Raw genomic sequence first — 8,891 nt, 5'->3', positions numbered from 1 at the left:
CATACAATGAAGAGACATTTGGGAATTATTGATGATGTGTTGGTTCGAGTTGACAAGTTCATCCTCCCGGCGGACTTTGTAATTCTTGATTGTGAAGTGGACTATGAGGTGCCTATCATTTTAGGTAGACCTTTCCTTGCTACGGAGAAGTCTCTTGTTGATGTGGAAGCCGGTGAGCTCACTTTTCGGGTGGGTGATGAAAAGATGGTCTTCCATGTGTGCAAATCTATGAGGCAACCAAATAGTAATGAAGTTTGTTCGTTGGTGGATTTGGTCACCGATGTGATTATTGATGATGCTAGTGCCAAAATGAATGTTGAGGATAATTTGGAAGCCATTTTTCTCAATCTTGATGATGTTGAGGAGAAAGAAGGCTATGTGGAGTGTGTTAATGCATTGCAAGAAATGGGGTCGTACACTTATGTGCCCCGCAAGCTATCTTTGGATCTTGAAAATCGGAAGACTCCTCCAACAAAGCCCTCAATCGAGGAGCCTCCCATTTTGGAACTAAAGACATTGCCTCCTCATCTCAGGTATGAATTCCTTGGCCTTTCTTCTACTTTACTGGTTATCCTTTCTTCTTGTTTAACTAACATGCAGGTAGAGTCCACATTGGAGGTGCTACAAAGGAGGAAAAGAGAAATCGGATGGACATTGGCGGATATCTGGGGAATAAGCCCCACCTTTTGCATGCACAAGATTACTTTGGAGGAGGGTTCCAAACACTTCGTTTAACATCAAAGGAGGCTAAATGAAGCAATGCAAGAGGTGGTCAAGAAGGAGATAATCAAGTGGTTGGATGTCGGGGTTGTTTACCCCATTTCCGACAACTCGTGGACCTCTCTGGTGAATTGTGTCCCAAATAAAAGGGCATGACTGTGGTAACAAATTACAAGAATGAATTGATCCCCACAAGAACCGTCACCAGGTGGAGAGTGTGCATGGACTATAGGAAGATTAACAAAGTCACTCAAAAAGATCATTTCCCGCTTCCATTTCTTGATCAAATGCTTGATAGGTTGGTCGGACGTGTTTTTTATTGCTTCCTTGATGGATACTCTGGCTACAATCAAATTCTTATTGCTCCTGAGGACCAAGAGAAGACCACTTTCACTTGTCCCTATGGTACTTTTGCATTCTCCCGGATGCCATTTGGCTTGTGTAATGCACCGGCAACTGTTCAACGGTGTATGATGGCTTTTTTCACCGACATAGTGGAGGATATTCTTGAGGTCTTCATGGATGATTTCTCCGTGGTTGGGAATTCTTTTGAAGATTTCTTGAACAATTTAGATAGGGTCTTGGCTAGCTGCGAGGAGACAAATTTGGTGTTGAATTGGGAGAAGTGTCACTTCATGGTCGAGGAAGGCATTGTCCTCGGCCACAAAATTTCAAAGCATGGTATTGAGGTCGACAAGGCCAAAATTGAGGTGATCTACAAACTCCCTCCACTACATCCGTGAAGGGAGTGAGAAGCTTCTTGGGTCATGAAGGTTTCTATTGCCAATTCATTAAGGACTTTTCCAAGGTGGTAAACTCTTTGTGTAAACTTTTGGAGAAGGATGCCAAGTTCCATTTCAACAAATATTGTATAAAGGCATTCGAATTGCTCAAGTTCAAGTTGACTACTACTCCTATTATCACCGCACCGGATTGGAGCTTACCTTTTGAGCTCATGTGTGATGCTATTGATGTGGCGGTTGGAGCAGTTTTGGGGTAACGTATCAACAAAATCTTCCATCTGGTCTACTATGCTAGCAAGATTATGAATGATGCCCAAGTTAACTCTACCGTGACTGAAAAAGAGCAACTTGCTATTACTTTTGCTATGGAGAAGTTCTGCCCGTATTTGATGGGTACAAAGGTGATTGTTCACACCGACCATGCGGCAATTCGGTATTTGATGAGTAAGAAATATTCTAAGGTAATGTTGATGCGGTGGGTGCTTCTATTGAAAGAGTTTGATCAAGAGATTCAAGATCGCAAGGGTAGTGAAAATCAAGTGGCAGACCACTTGTACCGATTGGAGGAGGAGGGGAGGACAAATGATGGCCTTGAGATCAATGATTTATTTCCCGACGAGCAACGCCAAGCCGTTTCAATGACCGGGATGCCATGGTTCACCAACTTAGCAAATTATATTGTGAGCGGAATTGTACCGAATGATTCTCTTCATACCAAAGGAAGAAGCTCAAACGGGATTGCCTTGACTATTATTGGGATGAAACGTATCTTTTCTGCATATGTACCAATGGTGTGATCTGACGATGTGTGCCGGAGGAAGAACAAATGGGAATTCTTGAGGCTTTCCACTCTTCATTGTTTGGTGGTCACCGTGGTGGAGCGAGAACGACTACAAAAGTGTTGAGTTGTGGATTCTATTGGCCTACTCTCAGGACGCTAGTGATCTAGTCAATCGTTGTGATGAATGTCAAAGGGCCGGTGGGAATTCTAAGAAGAATGAGATGCCCCTCACCACCATCTTGGAAATTGATATCTTTGATGTTTGGGGTATTGATTTCATGGGACCGTTCGTGAGCACTTGTGGGAACACATACATTTTGGTAGTTGTGGATTATGTGTCAAAATGGGTTGAAGCCATGGCTTTACCCAACAACGAAGCTCGAAGTGTGGTGGCATTTTTGAAGAAGAACATCTTTACATGATTCGGTACTCCTAGGGCCATTATTAGTGATGGGAGTTCGCATTTTGGCAACAAGGCTTTTGATACCTTACTCACCAAGTATGGTGTCACTCACAAAGTCTTGACCCCCTACCATCCTCAAGCAGGCGAACAAGTTGAAGTCTCTCGCCGGGAGATGAAGAGTATTTTGTCAAAGACTATGAATGCCAACCGGACATATTGGTCTAGAAAACTTGATGATGCTCTTTGGGCTTATAGGACGGCCTAAAAAACACTGATTGGGATGTCTCCATATCGATTGGTATTTGGGAAGGCATGTCATCTTTCGGTGGAAATTGAGCATAAACCCATATGGGCTTTGAATCAGTTGAACCTTGAGTGGGATGCCACTGCAAACTTAAGAGTGGCACAATTGAATGAGCTTGATGAATTCCAGTATCATGCCTACATAAGTTCGTCCCTTTACAAGGAGAAGATGAAGTACCTCCATGAGAAGTACATCCACAGTAAGGAGTCTAAAGAAGGTGATCTTGTGCTATTGTTCAATTCCCGGTTACGGATGTTTCTGGGCAAGTTGAAGTCAAAATGGAGTGGCCCGTTTGAGGTGGTGAATGTAAACCACTTTGGTGCTCTAGATTTAAAAAATAAGAACGAAGAGGTGTTTAGAGTCAATTGGCCCCGGGTTAAACATTATCTTTGAAAGGTTGATGATGGCCACATTGTGGCGGTTCTTCATTTCAAATGATTGGTAATCTGCATCGTGCTGCGACGTTAAATCAGGCACTTCTTGGGAGGCAACCCATGTGTCTTTTTCTTTTTCTTGGTTTTCCGCTTTACATTAGATAGGCTTTGTTTTGTGCTAACTAATTTTGAAGTGTATGCAGGAATAGATGTGCATTGCAGGGACTGTGCAAGAAAAATTGGCTAATTGTCACAAAAGTGGGGACCGCACCAGAATTATGCGGACCACACAATCACTCTGCGGCCGCACAATTCTGTGTGCGGTCACACAACTGGAAGACCAAAAGTGCATGCTCTCTGAAGTTTGGCCTGTCAAATTGTATTAACAAATTGCAGTCGCACACAAAATTATGCGGTCTGCACAAACTTTGTGGCCGCACTCACTTTTGTGCGGACCGCAACACTTCTTCAAAGGTACAAGTAAAGACTGCGGACCGCACTCAAAATTGTGCGGCCGCACTCAGGTAAGTTCTGGGGCCGACTGGGTCAACCTATAAATAGGGCTTTTCACCACTATTCACATTTTACACTCTCTAAACTCTCAAGCCCTAAGAAAACACAGTGCATACCCCATTAGTTCTCAAACATCAAGCATTTCATCTGATATAGATTCTTACATGCATCCTCCATTACTGGTATGTTCATTTCATCTTTAGAATTTTCATCTTTTCTTAGTTTTGTTCTTTTGTCTAGGGTTATTTTCATACCTAAAAATGTCAATAGTTAGTTATTTTTGCTTAGAATCATGTGGGTAGTATCTTAAATGTTAAGTGGGGTCTGGGTAAGTAGCTAATCATGTTTAATTGCTCAAACCATGTCTAATTTGTGAACAAAATTGCATGAAACGTAAGGCAGTGCCGAGTATTTTCAAATTATGCGGCCGCACACATTTTTGGGCGGTCCACATATCTTAGAGTTAGGGTAAAATTGATGCTTGATATGTGCGGATCACACTCAAAATTATGTGGTCCACAGTGAAATTATGCAGTCCGCAACAAAATTATGCGGTCCACATTGTTGAATGATGAGAGAACCGAATAGTCTAAACCTGAGGTTGTGCGATCTGCACTTTTGGTTGTGCGGCCGCACTGTGAAATTGTGCGGTCCGCACTCGGCTGTCTGCGGCCGCACTCACTTTTGTGCGGTCCGCATTGCCTCTTCTGAGTCTGCTTTACTGCAACTATCAAGCATGCATCTCTATACACTGTGAGCTTCAATTGTAATTGATTCCTATTACTTATGTGTTGCAGACAATGGTTAGATCACGGGGCAGAGCTATACATCAAAAGGGAGGGGTGAGCCCTCCCGAGGACGAGGCAAGAGTAACCTACCACTTGCCATTCAGAGAGCCATAAGCAAGAAAGCAACCGCCAATAGAGTTCCTGAACCCTCTGACACCAGTGAATATGCCCCATCTGGGGAAGCTTCAGAGGGAAACTCTGTACAAGCATAGTCAGAAGCCTAATCACAGCAAGTTCAAATGAGATACCAACTCCGTGACCAATCCTCCACCTCAGGTAGTTCTTCTGAGGGTTCAGATGCTGATAGCCATGGTTCAGAGCCCTCCTGTACACACTCTCCTCCCGCACCAATCAATGTAGATGATGATGATGTCCCGAATGATGGGAGATGAGGTGAAACTCGAGTGGGCGGCCTTGAGAGGTCAAGGAGAATAGAGATATGGGAAGACAGATTCGTCAACTTAACTGCCTTCAACAGATTCAGAGAGTGGTGGCCCCAGAGATGTTCTTGATGAAGGATTTGGACATTCACAATCCAAATGTCCTTAGACAGTTCCGGGAGTGAAAGGGATAGAAATGGTTCACCCAAAGTGTCATCGACGCAAATGAGCACTTGGTTAAAGAATTTTATGCCAATGTGGCTCACATAAAGAAGGGTACCAAGATAACAAACGTGCGAAATCTGAAAATTTGATTCGACACCTGTGCTATGGGTGATACAGCTCGCCCGTGGCTAGTTGAGATTTTGGCTGCTAGAGGACCACCACCTCCGTGGCTCACAGCAGGGGTTCCCATAATCCGGGCCACCCTAAATTTTGAAGCCAAAGGGTGGCAGACTTTCGTATGCAGCCGCTTTGATCCGTGCTTAAATGAGAACAACCTCCCACATCCCCGAGCAATCCTGGTGGCTTTGATAATGGATGGGTATCCAATCAATGTGGGTACCATCATGTGCACCAACATCACATTAGATGTCCAGAAAGATGAAAGATCATACCCGTACCCGAACTTCCTCACAGAGTATTTCAATGATCAAATACAAAAGTAAAGGCCAAGAAGCCTTTCTCATGGTACCACCTACAGGGTACTGACAACCCGAAGTTCAAGGGTAAGGCAACTGCCTTCGCTGGCCAGTCTGAGGAGCCAACGGTAGTAGTTACTGATTCAGCTGCCATGCCTTCCACAGTAGCCGATCCTTCCACCGGGACATCAGCCATGCCACCACCTTTTTCTTATAGATCATCAGCTCCATTATCAGTACCAGCTTCATCCACTTATCCACAGACTGCGCTGCAAGTCTCCTAGACATTAGCGAGTCTCAACAACTGGATGCAAGCAACTACTTCAAAGTTGTTTGACATATCTAGTGTTGTTGCATCGCAGTCCTCTGTCCCAGCAGCATCACAGGTACCTCCGACAGTGGAGGAAACATTGAAGAAGATTATGGACAACCAGAAGACCATTATGGAGATTCTGGTGGCACATGGGGAGGTCATTGAGGAGTTGGGGAAGCTAACGAAGAAGATGCGGAAGTCTCAAGCGTCGAAGAAGTCAGTGGAGATGTTGAGAAAAGAGATTGCCAAGAATGCATCTACCAGAGATCTACCATTGGACCTGCTAATGGAGCCAGCAGTCCCCAGCAGTGTTCGAGGCATCAGAGGCAGCAGTCGGCCAGTCTGAGGAGCCGGTTGCGACTTCCCACACCGCTGAGGAGTTGATCCAGATGACCAGCAACCATGTTGTCCCTCAGCCAAGTGATGATGAGATACTACTATAGGAGACCGAGGGTGCTGCGGATGCCATGCAGACTGAGACCACATAGGGAGTTCTCTTAACTCTCTACCCTTCCTTGTTCTTACTTTTGTTAAGCATTAGGGACAATGCTTATTTGTATTTGAGGGGTGCTCTATTTTGATTGACTTGACATTGACATTGGTATATATAGAGTCTTCCCTTTCATTTTATGTATATATTCAGTTTCCCTTATGTATATATTCATTTTACTTCGGTTTGTATATTCATTTATCTTACTTTCCGTAGTTTATTTCGTAGCTTCTTTAGTTTGTCCTTCTTAGTAGTATAACTTCTTATTTACTTTAGTAGTTTCTTTTGGATTTGTTAGCTTCTTTTTACGTTTGAGTGATCAATAAGACTTTGGTTTTCTTAATGCCACGATTCTTTCCAAAGGTGGGTTTTGTGTGAACCGGGTGGCTCTTCCCAATGATGTATGGCGTGACAACCTTCTTTTATGTTTAGGCAAATATAGTAGTAATGAATAAAAGGTCTCAAGCATGCTTCACTTGGTACCAACACATTTACCTACGACCTTATGGTTAAAAACAAAGTTCTTGGCAGAAAATAGCTCTAGTTGTGACCTTTTGACTCTTGTGTTGACTTAAACAGTCATCGAGTGGTTCAGTCAAGCCATTTGTGATTCTCAATCTTAACTAAGGTTGTTGTGGGCAATCAACTACGTTCTCTTTAGCAATCCAGCAGCGTGAGAGGTGAGGTATTGAATTGCAAGTCCAAGTACCCGTGCTAATAGTCTAGAACTTGCCCCAAATGTTTTTCTAGGCAAAATTCTAAGTGTAGCTTGGCTTGAGAAATAATTGTAGGCTCTCCTTGATACAATTTGAAATTTGAAATATTCCATAACCAACCAATGTGATATCCCTAGTCAACCCATTTGATCCTAAGCCCTTTTTCTTTCAATAACCACGTTACAAGCCTTTATCCGTTTTGTAATGACCCTCTCTTGGCACCCGATCTTTCCTTAGCATTATTGGGAAACAATTGGCAAAATCATAAGTTTGGGGGGAGATGAGGAGTTTGAAAGTGATATAAAGGTACAAAGAAGAGAAAGAAATGAAGAAAAGGTAAGGCAAAGAAAAGAAAGAAAGAAAGAAAGAAAGAATAAAAAGAAAAATACCAAAAAGAAAGTGAATAAGGTAGAAAGTTGAAGAGATTCAAAGAAAACAATGATAAAAGGCATGGATTAAATAGAAAAGGAGAAAAATGAATGTCATGACCAAGAAAGAGTGACGTTACGTCTCTCTAGTTCCCCCGAGGAAAAAGAAATTGACTCAAAGAGTCGACAAAGTACGAGCCAAAAAGAGAAAATGGAGTGCTTTAGGAAAGATGAACCCATTCTATTCCATCAATTCCTACCTTGATCCAAAAGGCATTCATTACATCCCGAAAAATCCGTATATGATTTCAAGTTGAGTGAGCTTGCATTAGTGGTGATTTACATGAGAGGCAAGTATATGGTACTTAAAGACGTACTTGTGACATTCTTTTAAGAGAGATGAGCGAGCTTTTCACAATTCTTGAATTCAGTGTTACATTCCTAAGTGAGTTATGCTAACGGAGAGTAGAGGAGGAGGAGTTTTGGATCCACAATGACCTACGTGAATGAGCGAGCTTCCTTGATGAATAAGTCAACTCTTGATGCTCTAGTGTCATATTAGAACTATTGTACTCAAAAAGTCAAATCATTGCATTGTTGATAATTCATATGTGTTGTGGGTAATTGTTGGTCCCAATTTATGTGTGTTTAATTCACTTTAGGCCAGCTGAAATATTTCTTGTCTTGTGTGGAGGTGGGAATTGCCTTATTTGCTTGAGGACAAGCAAAAGCTTAAGTTTGGGGGAGTTGATAAGTAGGGATTTTGACCACTTATTTTCTCTCTTTTACTTTCGTTTTAGACCAAAATTGCTTAAAGGTACTCCCGAAAACTAATGAAATGTGCTTGCTTGCAGGAATGATAGAACATGAGCTAAAGAGATAAAAATCAACACAAGAAGGAGTAATTTTTGATAAGGACATAAACAAGGATAGAAGGGCACTGTGCGGATTGCACAATATTGAGTGCGGCCGCAGATCATGAAGAAGACCTCTGACAAGAAATGACATGCAAAGTGCGGACCGCACAATTCTGGTGTGGCCACAGAAGACAAAGATCAGAGAGATGGGATTTTAAGTTCAAGAAGAAATGCGGACCGCACCATTTTTGTGCGGCCGCATAATCAAGAGCGCGGTCGCACTCATTTTTATGCAGTCTGCAGACGTCTCACACAGCCAAAGCCCAAGACCAAGGAGTGCGGACCGCACTATAATTGTGCGGCCGCAGAAGCAAGAGTGCGGTCGCACTCATAAATGTGCAGCCCGTAGAAGTTGAAGGAGTGCCACAATCCAGAATTGTGCAGCCGCCGAACTGGAACCTGTCAAGCCAAGTCTCATTGTGCGGCCGCACAACCTCCGC

This window comes from Nicotiana tabacum, chromosome 24 (assembly GCF_000715075.1).
Source record: "Nicotiana tabacum cultivar K326 chromosome 24, ASM71507v2, whole genome shotgun sequence".
Classification (NCBI taxonomy): domain Eukaryota; kingdom Viridiplantae; phylum Streptophyta; class Magnoliopsida; order Solanales; family Solanaceae; genus Nicotiana; species Nicotiana tabacum.
This window is presented reverse-complemented; position numbering follows the sequence as displayed.